Raw genomic sequence first — 17,967 nt, forward strand, 5'->3', positions numbered from 1 at the left:
GTGAACCATCCTTTCTCCATGGCTGGCTTAATAGGATGAATTGATAACTGCAAATAACTTAGTTCAGGAGAGCACTTCTGTAATAATAAGGACCCTCTCAAGCAGTTATTAGGAACTCTTTGACTTCTTTGTAGAGGCATTCTTCTTTTGTGCTGGAACATGAAGGGTGGCAGAATGAGGAAATGGAACTTGCAAGAAAGAGAAACTAGCAATGTCATAGAAAGGAAGTAAAACAGGGTGAAGGCACAACATAACAGCATCCCAGATCTGGCAGATAAATGTGAAGGGGACTTGGACTGTAGCTGAATTCCATTTTGGATCCCTTTTGGATCCAAGTGAGTGGAGAAGAAAATGGAATGCAAACAGACACGTTCTTAGTTCTCCACAATGAAGTCCTCCATATGCACTTTCTATGTTCGGTAGGGCCAAGAGGGGAGCAGGAAGGATTCTGTAAAATCCTAGAAGTGCTTTTCAGCCCACAGAAACAGGAACATCATCCAAGAAACTTAAAAATACAATAGATCGGTATATTGCCAAACTGCGCAAAATGGCTGACTCATGCAATTATCAGAGCCACTATCACCAGGCAGAACAATATGCCCAAATTGAAAAGGAATGTTAGAAAGACATGGGAAGACTCAACTGAACCAGTCAGATGCTGGTTTCAAAATTGGGGCTGGAAGGAAGCCGGGAATACATTGTACGAGACAAAAATTTACAAATGTTCTCGTTCATCTTCCTATCAAGCTAAGTGGGCACCCAGGGCAAAGGCCCAGCTGCCTTTGGAGAAAGGAGCTCTTCGGATGAGCTGACCTGCCATCCTATGTAGCCTAATACGCAGATGAGGTGTAAGCTGCAGTGTCATCCCATGCAATTTCTCAAGAGTGTGTTCTGGAATAGAAGCAGGAGCCAGGAAACCAGGAATGATGAAACTGCCTGGTGTCCTCACAGCACCCGTTACAAGGGAGAGCAGCAAAGAGCTTCAGCCAGCAGATACTGGGCGATGTAACCCCATTTCACATCATCTCTGCTCATGGTTTATGCAGGAATAGTTTTTGGGTCGTGTTCTACCAGCATATTACTATTGTCAGGCAAAATGTGAATATCCCAATTCCAATAAAATAAATTATAATTAATTCAATTTGAAAATTGCTAACACATTTTAACAGAGGTAAAAGTGACAAAAATACTAGGCCAGCCATTCTCAAATTTCTGTTTGCAGTCTTCATAGGGAGCTATAAACTAAAACGAATGCACATATGTATGAGAGCTGCTCCAGAAGTTCCTCCTTTTTTATGACGTTGGCCCACGGCATCAGAGGTGGATGTTGGTGATATGGCAATAGATACTGAACCTTCCTGCCAATATTCCATTATGACAAATGGCAGCAGAGGAGCAGTCTGACAAAATGGCATCCTACATGTTAGAGTGTAGGAAGCAAAGATGTGTCACTGAGTTCCTCTATGTGGAAAAAATGGCTCCCACTGACGTTCACTGATGCTTCCTGAACACTTATGGAGAGCAAACAGTGGATGTGAGTGCAATGAGGCAGTGGGTGGTGTGTTTCAGCAGTAGCGACAATAGGTAGCAGTGACTATGTTGAAAAAAATATTTTTTTTTAGCTGAGAATTTGCTCTATCAAATAGTGTTATTGTACTCTTCATATCTGTTGCAATTTCTATGAAAATAAATAGGAGGAATTCCTTTTGGAGCGACCTACAGAATATGCTCTGCTGAGCACTATTAGAGCCTAGAGCAAAGGACAGAAGAGAAAAAGAGAGGCATTTAAAGTAGGTAACCTGCTCTAAGAAGCTGAATCTTAACCTAGGAGTACTTTCCAGATCCCTATCAAGATCCAGTATGCTCCACAGAATAGATCATGCTCATGCTCATAGGAGGAAGAAACAACAGTAGAAATAATGAATCCTTGTTTTTCTAACAGGCTAGTTAGTCCCTATGGACTTCACTGCAGCCAAACACCAAGAACTGGGTAAGAGCAGAGGCTACGTGCTCATCATAAGAGACTCAAAGAAAGGCTCCTTGTGTACATTTTTGGCTAGGCATCAGCTCTTCTATTCAGTAAATAACAAACAGATGCCAGAATATACCTTACCCATCAGAAAATCAAATGGAGGATAGACTCATACTCACAGTACAGAAGTTAATTAAATTGCCAGTCCACCTCTGTTGTGTCAAGAAGGGCAGAATACTCTTTGAGATCCTTCTTCCTAAGAGCACGTGAGCTAACAGTACTTTTCACTACTTTCTTACCCGAACAGGACATGGTATTTGAGATTTGTTTCGCTATTTCTTATAAATGAGACTGTTTAAATGGATCATGATACAGTCAGTAGGGAGGATGTAATTCTGAAGTATAGGGAGTGAAGTGCCTTAGTCTCCGAACGCATTTGTTGTGGAAGGATGTTGTGCTGCATTCAGCAATAAATTGGTCCTTTTTCCTCCTGTGCTGGGAGAAAATGTACCCAGTGTACCTGACCAGACTTGATTCTCTTCATCTTAAGAATTGCCAGGGTCCCAAAACACAGAATGGTAATATTGTATGAAGTTTCACAACACAATAGTGAGCTGCTGTCCCTATCATCACCTGTCCCGGCTGCCTTGCCCATGCAGCCTGGCCAATTTCTGAACAAAAGCTGATTTGTCTGGGATGCAGCTATTTTTAAGAACACATACCAAGTGATCGCTTACAAAGACCTTCATTATTTAATTCTGCAGTGAGGGCTTTGCAGATGTGAAAATACTCTTATATGTTGCACGCAGCCATGAGCCTGTGAATTTTCTCTTTTTGTTTTCAGAAGAAAAGTTGGAACAAAGATAGCAAGACTAAACCAGAGTCTCTCTTTCTTGCTGGTAATCCTATTGGACCCAGTCCAATTCTGTGTCACTGAGTAACTCTTTCCTCTCTTGCAGAGCTCACATCCAATTCCATCCTTTCCATTATTTCCTTTGAAGAAACACTGTACTTTCTACTAGCAGTTGATCTGTAAATAGAACCCTTGGTTGACATCACCAACACCTTTGCCTGTCTTTTGGGCTTTTCTTCAATTATGTGAGTCAACTATTTCATAACCTAGTTCATGCCTCACCCAACTGTATGCTTGTAGGGCAATGGACATGTCATCCTTCTGCTGTAACATGAGTATCAGCAGTTGCAGTTTGAGTATGGAATAATGGTGTGCCCATGGCAGTTAACAAAGGAGACTTTTTAGCTTTAAGGTTTAGAAAGAGGTGGGATCAGGAAATTTCCTCTGGAGAACTCTGGTAGCCCCACGTTTTCTCATTGCTTTGGAACAGGACAGTAGTGAGCAAAAAATGAAACCTCTCATCATCAAATACAATTCTGAGGCAAAGAGCTCAAAATATTCTTTCAGAGCGGTCGAAGTATTTCAGCTCTGGAAAATAAAATCTTTGTAGTTTTGATATTCTTCTTACAACACCCATTATAAAAATATACATTTTTCCATATATTTTTTAATACACTTTTCAAAAACGGGGCATCTAAAAATTTCATTTCTAACCAGAAAATGTTAACCTTGTCAAAAACTTATCTTGAAATAGACATTCATCAGAATGCATCTGTGTGCCTGGAGTTTTTCTCTTTCCATGTATTGTTATTTTATGCGAGAAAAGATGTTTCCTTGGGAAGTTTCCAAACCGCTTTTACTTTATGATGTTATCTGTTTGTATAGTATCTGAACTGGTCCTCTAAAATTGGTAGCAATAAACGTTTGTTTAGGTTGGAATTCTCTGGTTGCTTAAATCCTGCATGTCTCTGAGACAGATGATGGATCGATGCAGATGGGGATCTGCTGGACCAATCTATTCTTCATGAAAGCCAAGTTTTCTCTGAGGCATTGTTTTAAGAGGATGTAGAAACCCATTGCTCTCAAAGCACCCTTTTTTAATTCTACAACAGAGGTTTTGCAGAAATGAAAATACTTCTATATTTTGCACAAGGCCAAGAGCCTGTTTATACCTCTCGTTGTTGTTTGTTTGTTTGTTTGTTTGTTTTTTCCGCATAGGGAAAATCAGAATGCAAATACTGACTATAAATCAAATATTTAAGTTGTTGGGTTTTTTAAGTTTGCCAGCCCTCTTTGTTCTAGTCCAGACTTGAGTGACTGCTCCTATCCTCTCGGACAGCCACCCAAAGCCATAGGGTTATGTTTTCACAGTTGGTGGTGCTTCAGTTTGTTTTGATGGTTGGGTTCCAACCACACTGGCAATGAGAGAAAAGATCACATAGACAGCAAGATCTAGTCCCCCCTAACATAGCTGCCATGAAACTGGCCCCCAAAACTGCTGCTAAACTGTAAAGAAAGTCTATCAAGAATGACAGAGGGGATTGGTTTTAAGAGCAGATCATACCCATCTTGCCAGTGGGATGACAGAAGGTTACATGGAATTCTGGGGTAGGCTAAATGACAAATGTCCACTGATGAAGCTATACAAACCCAACAGGAAATGTGTCAAGAGATAACGCTGCCCAACATTTCAATTTTAGAACATTTCCAGTATTAGTTTGAAAAAGCTAATAGAGGCCACAAACCTAAGGAATAGAGAGACCATCATAGCCCCGGCACATAGTGCTTCACTGGTTATGACTGGGAGTAATAAAATCCCTGCCAACAAGGAGGAGTGCTGTATCAAATCTGGAGCTTCTCTTTCCCCTAGAAGACAAAGTTCTTAACTGAGAACCCAAGTGTCTCGCAGAGGATTTGCTGCAGGCCCAGTTGCCATGCCCATTCAATGACTCATTTGAAAACAACCATTTTCTGAGAGTCTTTGTTTATGGACATTTGAGCAAATAAATGTCAGCTCCTCCTCTCTAGTTATTAATGATACAGTTGCTTGGCTCTGTCTGCGCAAATTCTGCATCTTTATCTGGTGACTCATCTCAAACACTAACTGAATGACTGAGATAAGCTATGTACATCTCCTGTACTTCAGCATCATCAGCAACAGCTAATCAGTTGGATCAACAACCAGCTCTACCTGCAGGAGATCTATGGGGGGTGGATATTGTAGCAAGAGCTATCATCTCTTCACATCCAGATACCTTCTGTTGGAATCCATGGGAATACAGGGAGCAGTGTCTTGTGGAAAATAGGATTAAGGTGACCTTTGTGAGGGTGGACTAGACAACCAAATTGGTAGTCAGCTCAAGAGATTAAGGACTTTCTGGTTTTTCTTTCCTTTCACACTACAATCTTCACAGAGGTTTGTGTACAGATGGATGAAGATTCTGGTACAAGAATAAGAAAGCAAAACAGGCTGGATTTTTTTTATAGTAGAAAAATGCCTGTTCATCCCAACTGTTCAAAAGAAAGAGTCCATCCTATTGAATTTTGCTTTCAAAGTTGTAATTGTTGGAGGTATCTATTTTGTGGCTTTTTTTTCCCCTTTTTAGTCAAAATGCATTTCCATTTTAAGCTCTAAACTGTAGAACAATGTTATTTAAGGATTTAAATCTGAACAAAACTTATAAAAGTTGTGATTTTTTTTAGCTTGTCAATAAAAGTAAATTGTTCATGTTTCAATTTTATTATTTTTTTAAATCAAGAGAGGCAAAAATAAACAAAATGTTCAAAGATCTAGGAAAAAAATTCATAGGAAAAAAGTTTTTTTAATAGACCAGTATTTATCTATCAAAGGCAAATGAACAATTTTGACTTTTCTGATAAGCGCAGTGACAGTAATGGAAAAACAGACTACAGTAACACCGTAACTTCTAAACTATTCATTTGATCTCTGTCTCATTTTCAGCATGATTGATGTCTGTAATAACTCAATCTTTATTCATGCACTTCTACAAACGAAATCAAGACTTCCCAATTTTCAGTGATTCAGCCAATTTGAAATACAGGTCTGCTGCATCCACTTTATGGTGGGAAAAGCCAGGACACTTGCACCAGTCACTACCATTCCTTTTCCTTGCACCTCTCATCTCTTATGGGGTGAAATCCAACTGCTCATTTTTCTAATGTGAGTCTCTGAGTAGCTTCTTTCCACACTTACACTTACTGCAGCAGAGAAATAGACATGAAAATGATTTTATTGTTTTTGAAGACCTGGACTGTCCTTTGTTTTCTAGCTCCTTTAAGCTACAAGACTGCAGCTTCAACCTTGAGTGCTTGAAATGGTCATAAAACTTTCATAATGGTCATAAAACTTTCTATAGGCCCTCTTTTCAGACAGAACTAAAGGTTGTTTTTCATCTGAGATACTCCTTACTGCCAAATTAACTGTGTGTCTTCCCCCTATTTTTCCAGCATCTCTGGGAAAACTCTGTTAGTTATGAATCTCTCCAAGCCCGGATTTTGTTTAGGTACCTGACACTTGTTCCAGTGGAAAACTGCCACTAATTTCCATGAGAAACTAGCTGTTAAGTACACTGGAGGGCCACAGATACCGCACGTAATTATGACAGCTTAGCAAGTTACCACCTTGTCCTCTGAAGTTTAAGGTAATTCCTTTCACTGTATGTTTAGAACTGGGTCAAATACTTAATAACAGAATGGCCTGGGTTGGAAAGGACCTCAAAGAGCATCTAGTTCTAACTCCCCTGCTGTGGTCAGGGTCAATACACTCCAGATCAAGCTGGCCTTGTATGCCTCCAGGGATGGTGCATCCACAGGTTCTTTGAGCAGCCTCTGCCAGTGTCTCACCACCCATCTATGTAAAAACACTTTTCTCCTTATATTGAATCTAAATGTATCCTCTTTTAATTTAAAGCCATTCCTTCTTGTCTTATCGCTATCAGATTGTGTAAAAAGTTTGTTTCCCTCCTGATTATAAGTTCACTTTAAGTACTGGAAGTCTGCAATGAGATCTTTGTGAAGACTTCTCCAGGCTGAAAAAGCCCACTTCTCCAGGCTGAAAAAGCCCAACTCCCTAAACTTTTCTTCATAGGAGAGGTGCTACAGCCCTTTGATCATCCTCAAGGCACTCCTTTGGAGCCATTCCCACAGCTCTGTGTTATTCTTGCTGGGGGCCCCAGGCCTGAACATAGTACTCCAGATGGAGACTCACCAGGGAAGAGTGAAGGAGGACAACTGCCTCCATCTCCCTTGCCCTTGGCCTTGTTAAACTTCATCAGATTCTCATGTGCCCAGTTTTTGAGCTTGTCCAGGTCACTCTGGATGGCATCTGTCTCTTCTGTGTCAACTGCACCACTCAGCTTGGTGTCATCTGCAAATTTGCTGAGAGTGCACTCAGTCCCCCTATTTTATGTCATTGATAAAGATATTGAAGAGTACCAGTCCCAAGACAGAGCAGTGGGGGATACGTGGGGGATATCGCCAGCCTCCACTTGGACATAGATCCATTGACTACAACTCTCTGGCAACAACCATCCAACCAACTTCTTATCCACTGAATTGTCCACCCTTCAAATCCACATCTTTGTGCGACCATATTAAAGGCCTTGCAGAAGTCCAGGTAGATTTCATCAGATGCTCTTCCTTTGTTTACTGATGCAGTCTGTCCATCATAGAAGACCACCAGATTGATTAGGTATGATCTGCATTTGGTGAAGCCACGCTGGCTGTTAAGGATCATGTGTTTGAATTGAAAGTGCCTTAGCATAGCTGAAAAGTACATCAACTGATGGGCACCTCAAATATCTTTATCTTCTTGGGTCTTCCTTCCTCACTTGCATTTATAGGAATATATATTTCAGCTTGGGATTGGGGTATTCATTTTGGTTTTAATTCTCAGTCACTTTGGAGCTACCTTCTGAATGACTCTTCTGGGGTCACATGCCAGCAGGATTTACACCTGCACTGATTTGTGATAGAGGCTATACTAATATCTTCAAGACAGAAACATCTTTCATTACTCAGATGAACAATGCTTCATGCTGGCTATTCCCACTATTTTTAACTATGGTTCATTTTAAAAATAGTGATAACAGCTAAAAACGTAAAAATAAAAACTTTACCACTGTAAATAGCTCAGGAAAGTTGACAAAAATTCACAGTGTCTCAGAGCAGATAGGATTTTCTCCTTTGTACTACTAGCTGATGCCTCCAAGTCACATTTCCTCTTCAGACTGTTGTTGTTACAGAAAGGCTTATGGATCCCATCTGTCTCTGTTTCTCAGGTAGAATAGCAATGACTTTTGGCAAAAGAGCAGGCTGATAGGTTGTGGGCAACAGCTCCAAGATGTACATGAGGCATGTAAATCTGCCTGACTTAATTAGCTCAACGCTTGCTCACAGTTTCAGTGTATACCCAAAACAAGATAAACCTAATTAGATTGTTTCAGTCAGTGTAAGGAATTTAATTCTGTTATTCTACTATCTACAAAGGCAGGCAGATATTTGATTGATATATGGATGGATGGATGGATGGATGGATGGAAGGAAGGAAGGAAGGAAGGAAGGAAGGAAGGAAGGAAGGAAGGAAGGAAGGAAGGAAGGAAGGAAGGAAGAGAACAGCCTGAAGTCCTTCTAATGATAAATCTATTTATTTCACTGTATTTATATGGGATAATCTTCTTGGCTGAAAAATGCCCTCAAAAGAAGTCCCTGTGGCGTCAGTTTGCACAAATAAAAGCAAAGCAGCAACAAATAAATAATTCCATTTTGCATGCTGCATGGGACGTGAAACACAAGACAAGCATTTTGCCCCTGGAAAGTTTCCAGCAAAATCTTACCAGAGGCAGTTTTGGATGAGAAGCTCCACATTTGTTTGGGGATCTGTGTGCACATGCCATTATTCTGAGGAGTAAGGAAATGCATTCGTGAAGCTGCATCATGAAACACAAATAAGTTGGTGTAGGAACAGTCCCAGAGTCATTGCTTGGGTTCATTTATTTGCTAAATGTGGGTAATCTTTATTTTTTAAGGTTATGTTTACTTGAATGGGAATAGATATGGAGGCTAGGGAAAAACAGAGGATAGGGAAAAATTAAGCCCCTTTTCTAGGAAATTTCTTTTGATGCATTTACACAGAACATCCTTTGTGGGGTGAAAAAAAGTTTTGGAAAACATCCCAGCAGAAGATTAGGGGCAAGGGAAGGGTCATGCTTTCCTGAATCATCTATTATCATCAGAGACAAGATACTGATGGAGCGAAGCTTGGCATGTTCTTGTCTGTCCTCTTTTATATTTCTGTCACAGGAGTATTTCAAGTTTCTGGCCAAAGATATCTTCTCTCTCTGTTATCTAGCAGGGCTTGAAACAAGATAGTCAGCAGGGAGACACTGACTTGAAACACAGGCAGAAGCCAATTGCCTAAGCATAAGCCATTTTAGACACCCTAGGATAATTCCTCCTCATCCTCATGAACTTGCCAGATATGCTGGGTTTTGCTTAGGGAGTTTAGTCCCATACTATGCTTAGTGCCCCTCACATTATGAGTACTGTGTTTTCACCACCAGAAGTTCATGGAAAACAAAAGTTCTCCCAGCCTGATGTCCCAGTCATTCCCTGGCATTTCTGGTGTTGCCATTTGCCCATTTATCTTCTGTATCTAGAAGAGACTGAGAATATCTACCCACCACTAGCTCTGAGCAGTGCCACTTGAGATGTCTGTGTTGTATGATCTCTCTGCTCTCAGCACATCCTCTAGACTTAATATCTGCTGCAACCCAAGTCTTTTGGCAAGTTGGTTCCCCACAGAATTGTTCACACAGCAGCTTTGGGGAGACAGGATCAAGGTAGGGCTGTGCTTATGGACATCTGTACAAATGTACAGCAGCCTGCAACCTGTACAAATACAGCAGCCACTGGGTCAAAGGAACATCACCAACACAAAGACAGGGGCACTGGGATGGGGGCTATCTTTCCACTTCATATTTCACTACTTTCCCACAGTCACATCTTCAGAGCTGTCCACTTCCAGGAAGCAAGTATGAACACCCTGGGCCACCTGGTCTTCAAGGAGATCGGCTAATTCATTTGTCTCACCATGTAGATAAGCTTTTCTCAGACTCTTCATCATCTTGTTTAAACACAAGGCTGGTGCAGCCCATCTCCTTTTTAACACATTATTCATTCTGCTTCTCTCCCTTTTAAAATTCCTGACCAGTGCTCAAACACCAGCAGTCAGTGTCATTGTCAGATGTGTCATTTAAGTCTCAATAAATCATTATTAGTGCCAGCATTATTTAGAAAAACAGTTATTAATAGAGTGCTCCAATGGAAATGCAGAGGCAGCCAAGCCAGGAGTGATGGGTGTGCAGGCATCACTCCCTTCTTGGGGTGCCAGGGAGTTGGACTAGATGACCTTTAACGGTCCCTTCCAGCTCAAACAATTCTATGATTCTTGCCAGCAGGGACTCCCTTCCACCACTCGCAATGGCCAATGGCTCTGAACACCTGCCAAGGAGAATACACCATCTGCCTGGTAAAGGCAAAGCCCTGCGTTGGCCTGTAGCAAGTTGAGCCTGCCAAGAGAGATAGGCTGTGTCATAGGGAGAGATATAGAAAATGGGTGATGGTTCACAACAGCAAAGCGGTACTGTAACTAACCGCCTTTCATTATTCGCTGGCTCAGAGAGAGATTTCAACATCTCATGGCAGACGGGACCTTCTCTCATCCCCATGTGGGACTGCTCACTCCCCCATGCATATCAATGTTGTGGTGATGAGTCAAGGGAGAGTTGATGGATGGATGTTTGAATTAGCTGGGTAGCATACGCTGACTAGCAAAGCACATGGAGACCGAGTGTTTATTTTTCGTGTACAGCAGCATAAATCCCAAGCACCCATCCCTCCCCCACAGGGGAGCAGGCTGGCTCTCAGTGCACACCACCACCACCTGCCCATTTGCTGAGCCAGATGGATTTGCTGTCTAGGACACGAGGCAGGCTGAGAACCCTCATGGAAGGGGTCTGGAGGGCATCTGCGGAAGGCAGAGGTTCTAAGTGGGGACATATGGAGGGGAAAGGGGGGAAAGTAGATGGATAATCTTGACGGGAAGACTCACAGATCAAAAAGTAAACTTTTGCCTCTGGATGTTAAGAAGCTGCTGCAGTTTGTGCCATCAGACACCATGCTTGTGAGAATAAATCCTTGCAAGTAAAATTGCCTAGAAATGCAGTATCTTCCTCCCCTCCTCTTTCCCTTGTCCCTTTGCTTGTTAAAATTAAGATGCCCCATATCAAGCCCCCATCATTCTCCTTGTCTTTTGCCAGGTGAATTTCATTAAGACACCATCAGAGAGCATGGACTTTTTCTAGCTTTTGTGCCCTTCCTTCCCAAAACACTGTCTTTTCAAATTACTTCCTTCACAGAGAACAACTTAAGGCAGACCAGTCTTAAATAGCTCTGTTCAGGAGGTGTTTGCTTCACACCTGTGGGAGCAAGCAGGAGGAGACCACACAATAGCTTGTGTATGGTCAGGGGCCTTGCATGGGCGGCTGAGAAAAGGTGTGATTAGGGCGATAGGAAACAAGCCTCCAATCTTCTATGAGCACATCTCCGAGAATGTGCATGTGCGTGTGTGTGTTTTGTCAGCGATGAAGAAGGATGAAGGGCAAGTCTCACCACTGCAGGTAGCAACCAAGATGATGAGATATTTTCCATCTTGCTCTTCCCTGAATCTATCACTGTAAATAGCTTGGCTTGCTTACTCCTCCCCCACCCTTCTTTTTTATACTTTCTAAGACTCTGCAACTTACATGAAAACACACAAGGTTAATTGGCACTGTCAATTCCAGCTGACAGATCTCCCATGAAACACATCCAGCAATAAAAAATGTAATCCCTTAGCCCTCCCCCACAATGAAGTTCAATTATAGCAAGACAAGGAAGACTCCCATAGATGTCTGTAGGCAAACTGCAGTTTTCTGGATTTATTTAAAAAATTTAGTAATCTTGCCAATACTTTGATAAGGACCATTTTGTGCTAACAAAATGAAGTAGTATGCTGGAAAATGTTAAGTCCTGCTGAACTACTGGGTAGGTTTTCAGGCTACCCTAGGTTCTTTGCAATCAAGTACAACCTGTTGTGATTTGTCATCAAACATTTAACTTCTACCTACTCTCCTGATTTCTCATAATAGTTTGATTTCCTTCCCTTTTCCAGCACCGCTAACTGACACAGTTTGGGACTCGGAATGTACTTGCCCTCTCCCACACAGCTTCCCAAAGGTTTGCTGATGTTTGTATAGAATGGTCTGCAGAGATCCAGATGGAGAGAAGTGATGGATGTGAGAAGAAGTACTTCCCTCCACCCACCTACCTCTACCCTATCTTAGGGTGAAGATCTTTAGGGACTGATTCAACAAGAGCCTTAGGTGGAAAGTAAAATGGAATCCCAAGCCATTCTCCTTTCCTCTTGACCCCATGAAATTTCAACCCACCCAAGTTTCCTACTTCATGCACCAAATTCATCCTATGGAATAGGTTTACCTTTAGGATAAATACTCCTCCATGTTGTGCACTGGTGCATTTGCAGGATATTTTTGCCCCAGCAGCTTTACATAGGGGTGAGGTGACTCTGGGATTGCTTGCTGAGCCGCGTCTGGGAAGGTTTCTCCCCTTTGTGTGCAGCCACACCAACTCTACTGTCCCCACCCTGGACATGGGCCACCACTGCACTGCATGGAAGTTGCAGAGAGGAGTGTTCATGGTGCTATGGCCATAGATGGGAAGGAAGAGGACTGGCTGTGGAAGGTCGAGTGATAGTACATTAGCTCTCTGGAGCCTTCCCAAGGGAAGCCACAACCAGATGTGCTGGTGGTGCTGCAGGAGAACTTCAGGGACAGAGTTAATGGGGACCCTTTGATCCTCATCTTCAAAGCAGGTTTGCTCAGCAAGTGGGAGGTGGAGGAAGAAAGGTCAAGATTGATCTGAAGGCTCAGGATCTCTCCCTGAGGAGCAAGGCAGCAACTGAGGTGCAAGGGGAGAGACAGAGAAACAGTGGGATTTGCCCCAAATCTTTGGATTTGGGTTTTGTCATCAGGAGCTCCTGCAAGAAGAGGTGAAGGCTCTGCCAGGGGCAGAAGTGGGCCCTGAGGAGGCAGAGCCTACAAGCATCACTCACCAGCACCCAAAGCCAAGGATTCAGAAGCAATGTGGATAACAATTTTGGCAGCAAGTGAGGTGCTCCTCCCGTTTCTCAACTGCCTCACTTCTTGGGTCGTCATTTCCCTGGGGCAGAAAGGGAGCGTGAACCTCTGCACGATCAGGTGGGAGAGCAATGGTCAGGAGGAAAGGGCAAGAAGGAGTAGGAAATCGTGATCCTATCCCCATCGCCCATTCAGCTTCATGCCAGCTTCCTTCCCCACTCACTCTGGCTCCCCATCACAGTCCCTCAGGGCTCAGCACCCTTCTCCAGCCCTCTGTGCAGGCTGGGGCACGGGCCCAAGTCCCACGGGGGCTGAGCGCCTGCATGTGCTCCTTTGTGCAGAGCAGCAGGGAGGGGAGGGGAAGGTCAGCACCAGCTTTTCCCAGGCTTTGCACTGTGCTTCTCCTCGCGGGGAGCTCTGCAGGGAGGAGGAGAGGTAGGCAGCCAGGAACGCAGACTATGAGCATAGGGGGAGGCGGAGGAGGTGGCTGCTTGGGATGGGGATGCTGGCTGGCGCTGTGGGGCTTGGTGGTGATAGAGCAGTGTGGGATGCTGGAGCCGGAGTGCCTGTGGGGGAAGCTTGTACTGTCTGGCGCTGCTTGGATGTTCCCTCATCTTTGATAGAAACAACTGAATTTGCGAACTTGTTTCCCACAAGAAAGGCCCTTAGTGTTCACAAGGGAACAGATTAGGGATTGTCCTAAATCCTCACGGTGGCCAGGGCAGTGGGGGAAAGCCAAGTACCAGATGATTTCCTCGGAATGCAACAAATCTCACATTGCGATAAGAGCAACAATAGTTTTCCCTCCACCCTCCTCCCTCCGACCTCAGGCTCAGAACCTCACAGGATATTCTTGCTGGGCAAGCACTTTGCAGCAAGAGAAAATCAGAGGGGAAGACTATCAAGCAACGGAGGCAGATGGGTCTGCAGGGTTGGGTTGAAGGCAATGGGCTGAGCAGGGGAGGCAAGCGATGCCTCCATGCTGCCATTACTGCCCCCACCCATGGGTCCTCTGCAGGTAGTGCTGACCATGTCTAGTCATTGGGGAAATCTCCAAGCAAAATACTAGGCTCTTTCTGCCACACCATGAGTCTCCTTATCACTGAGAGAAAACATCTTGATTCCCTGCTCTGCCCCAGCCCACACATTTAAATGCCACTTCCTTCCCTGTCATCTTTGGAGATCTACTGATCATGGGCACAAGAAAGCTTGGCGAATTTTCCTTTCTTCTTCCTTTCTTTGCTTCATAATTTTTTATCTCCATCCCTTCTGCCCTTGAAAATGGTCAGTGTTGTATCTGCCAGCAGGCTGACATCCCAAGATGAATGCAAACCATAGCAAAGATACCTGCATGCTGTCTGCAAACTGATCCCGACACAACATTACACTCAGTTTTCTATCTGAAAGGTAGGCCTTGCCCCACCAAAGCTAGAAACACAACTGTAAAAAACACAAGCTTTTTTTTCTTTTTTCCCTCACATGATTTGCATATGACTGTTGCAGCTCCTGTGTGTTTAAAACTTTTTCTCTAAGTATAAAGGCTACACACATCACCAGTAGGGCATCACAAGAGATTGTGATACTGATTGAGTGGAGCTCCTCTGTCCTAATTATTGCTCTGCAAATGAGTCAGCAAGGCCTGAAGGGTGTACTTGTTAGAAGAACAGCCTGAACTTCTGCCTGCTGAAGGAAAGACCTCCTTGGTGTTGCCACAAGACATTCTAGCAACCATTCTCCCTATGGTCTTTAATCCTTCCATCCTGGACAGCCTTATGTTTACATCATCAACTATGAGGAGGCTTATTAATCTTTTTCACAGCATAGAACAACAGGGTGGCCCCTGTATTGAACAACTTCACATTGTAATAGACCAGGATCCTGAAGATCATGGACAGATGCAGCAGCACAAAGTAGCTATGGAAAATACAATGCAGTGATCACCTTTTAACTCCCCATTCTACAGGGGAGCTGGTGCACTGTACGGCCTGTGATCCACACCAGAAGCAGCTGTGTTTCAGCTGACAGACAAAAGTTACATATGAAAGCAGTACACACAGTCCTCAGGAGTGAAACTCCCACTGACCATCACACAGCTATTACAGTCCATGATTCCTGATAGCAGTGATGGCAGGGTTTAGATTAATTTGCCGTCATTTCATCATTTACACTAAATGCCATGGTTCTTTGATAAACATGTCAGGCCTTTTTCCAAACAATTTTTCCATTCGGAGCTGATGAAAACAGGCTGTCAGCACTCCTGGTAGAAACACCCTGCTCATGGCAACAGTCGCTGTCTGGCCCAGTGGTCTTCCTGGAGAAAGTCCAAGTGGGAAGGCAGTCTGGAGGCTCAATTCCCAGTGCTGATAGGGGGTGGAGGAAGGTGACCACTGTTTCAAGATGATGATGTTTATTCCCTCTGGGGATTTACCTCTGAAATACGGTATTTGAAAAATACCATATTGGAGAAATATGAATTTCAAAGGTGGACTATTTGGTGGATAAAGAATTGGTCAGATGGTGTAGTGGAAACAGCTTGAACCATTGATTGAGCACCTGGTGGGAAGGCAGGGCCAACCCAGGGGAGCTCAGGTGCATGCAGTGCATTGAGTGACTGGAAGGGGTAGATCCTGGCTCTACCCCTTCCAGACCTCATTTAAAGACTGGCAGTGGAGGTGAGGGTATATCTGGTTGGAGATCTCTGTGTAACTGTGGCCTTCTGAAGGTAAGTGGTTTTTGTTTGTGTGTGTGCGCGTTGTTTTTTCTCCTTTATTTCTATATCTGTGGTTGCTGCATTTGGGCTTATCCTCACTTACTGCAGTCTGAGATTTTGCTATTCTGCTATTGTTGCTGTGCTTTCTGTTGCATTAATTATAGCATTACAGTTGGTCACAGTCAAAGAGTTGTGTTCAATGGATTTGTGTCCAGGTGGAGGCTGGTCATGAGTTGTGTCCCTAGGGCTTTATATTGGCATTAGTGCTCTTCAGTATCTTCCATAATTTTATCAGCAGCATAAACAATGAGATTGTGTGTATCCTCAGCAAATTTACAGAGATGATACCAAGCTGAGCAATGCAGTTGACACAACAGAAAGAAAGGATGCTATCCAGTGAGACCTAAGCAGGCTTAAACAGTGGGCCCATGTGAAACTAACAAGGCCAAGTGCAAGGTGTTGCCTTTAGGCTGGGGCAATCCCAAATATGTGTACGGACTGGGAGAAGAACTCACTTCTCAGATAGCAGCCTTGGGGAGAAGGACTTAGGGATTCTGGTGGTTGAGAAGCTTGATATGAGCCAACAGTGTGCACTGGAAGCCTGGAAGGCTGACTGTGTCTTGGGCTGCATCACAAGAGAGGTACCTAGTAAAGGAAAGGAAGATGATGATGGTTCCCCTCTACTCTGCCCTTGTGAGGCTCTATCTGGAGTACTGTGTTCAAGCTTAGGGCCTTCAGTATAGGAAGGATGTGAAGCTGTTGGAGTGGGTCTAGAGGACAGCCATGAAGATGATCAGAGGGCTGGAGGTCCTCTCCTGTGAAGGAGGCTATGCTAGTCTGCAGAGAGGTACTGACACCTTGGGGCATAGGACTCCAGCATAGAGATCTCATAGATGTGGTTCTCTGAATGCTCTTACTCTCAGTTCTATCGTGCAGAGCTGAATATAGGCCTATTGTCAGCCAGAAAGTCTAGACCTATAGCCAAACATTTCACTACTAGAGTCCAATTCTATCTACAGGAGGCTATCCAACCCAGAGTTATGCTCAAGTTCTGTTTTTAGAGGAAGCGCTATAGAAAGGCAGGGCATGTGGGACCTCCTGAATCCAAAATTGAGACCACAGTTTGTGAAGACTGTGTTTGTCCCTGAGAGGCAGCTGCGGGCCTGAAAGGGTAAACCAGAATGAAGAAGTCAAGCATACCTATTCCTTGGAATTCTGCATGAGTTCTGTCCATAAAGGGTCCTGCAGCATCTTTTGTCTGTGCCTTCAAAGTTTGTCCTCAGGAGCTGAGTTCACTGTGGCAATACTAAAAAGCAAATTGTAACCAGATCATAAAGCAGGAGGGAAAGGGTGACAGTCTGTATATTGAGTTATGAGAGTTCATCAGTTTCTTTTTAGAGTATTTATTAGGCTCTTGTCCAAGGAGTCCTTCACTGTTTATGACACACCATAAATACCATCTGTCTCCCTCCTCCAGCTCCCCAAACAGTTAGTTGTTCCCTGCTGCAATGCAGGTCATCTTGATAACCTGCCCCACAGGGAGGAAGTGACAAAAATAGATCTCCCTGCTGGAAAAAAAATCTCTTTATTTGTTAAGCACTGATATTTTGTCACTGTTGATGTAATCAAACACTGTGTTGATAACGTGTGAAAAGTCTACAATAAAGAATGCTTTAATCTGAAAATCAGCACCTGGAAGTGTGCAATCAAGGACTGCTGAAGAGGGGAGAGAGCAGACCTTGTATCCAACATACTGAGGCATTGTTCAAGACATCTAGCTTTGCTGAGGGCCAGTGACATTGATAGAAGATAGTTGCTCAATAGAGAGATACCTAAATAGCAGGTTTTTCCTGGTTAGGCTCCCTCTTCTCATTTAGATTTCTACATGAGGTGAATTGTAGGTCTTTGGTTGGATCTCTGTTGTTTGAGAGAGGCTCCTATATCTCCACAAGTGTCAGAAGCACCTGCAGTGTACACTCAGATTCTTTAGACAATGTATGAAGAGCTCTCCATGTGAGTATAATACAATCACAGGGGTACCTACAGAAGTCCTGAAGCTTCCAGAGAGCTTGAGTATTATATTTAAAACGACTTAACTTCAGTAGCTATTTTTAATCTCCCATTGTCAGCAAGGTATGCTCATTCATGCATGGCTCACAAATCTAACTTTGATTCCTAAGCTTTATTTAGATAGATAGGAAAAAGTAGACAGAGA

At 43.5% G+C, this 17,967-nt stretch overlaps 1 long non-coding RNA gene across 3 annotated transcripts in view; it reads left to right on the plus strand.

Annotated features, from left to right (window-relative positions):
- Window positions 1–17,967, plus strand: part of LOC104911676 — a 66,006-nt gene that overhangs the window by 33,713 nt on the left and 14,326 nt on the right. The window contains exon 1 of one of the 3 annotated variants that reach the window (XR_794114.3): window positions 15,210–15,764. The exons of the other annotated variants lie outside the window; for them this stretch is intronic. This is a non-coding gene — a long non-coding RNA (uncharacterized LOC104911676). Of the gene's footprint in view, window positions 1–15,209; window positions 15,765–17,967 lie in introns of those variants that run through there. 3 annotated transcript variants of the gene reach the window in all.

The sequence above is a fragment of the Meleagris gallopavo genome, chromosome 7 (assembly GCF_000146605.3).
Source record: "Meleagris gallopavo isolate NT-WF06-2002-E0010 breed Aviagen turkey brand Nicholas breeding stock chromosome 7, Turkey_5.1, whole genome shotgun sequence".
In the NCBI taxonomy this organism is placed as follows: Eukaryota; Metazoa; Chordata; class Aves; order Galliformes; family Phasianidae; genus Meleagris; species Meleagris gallopavo.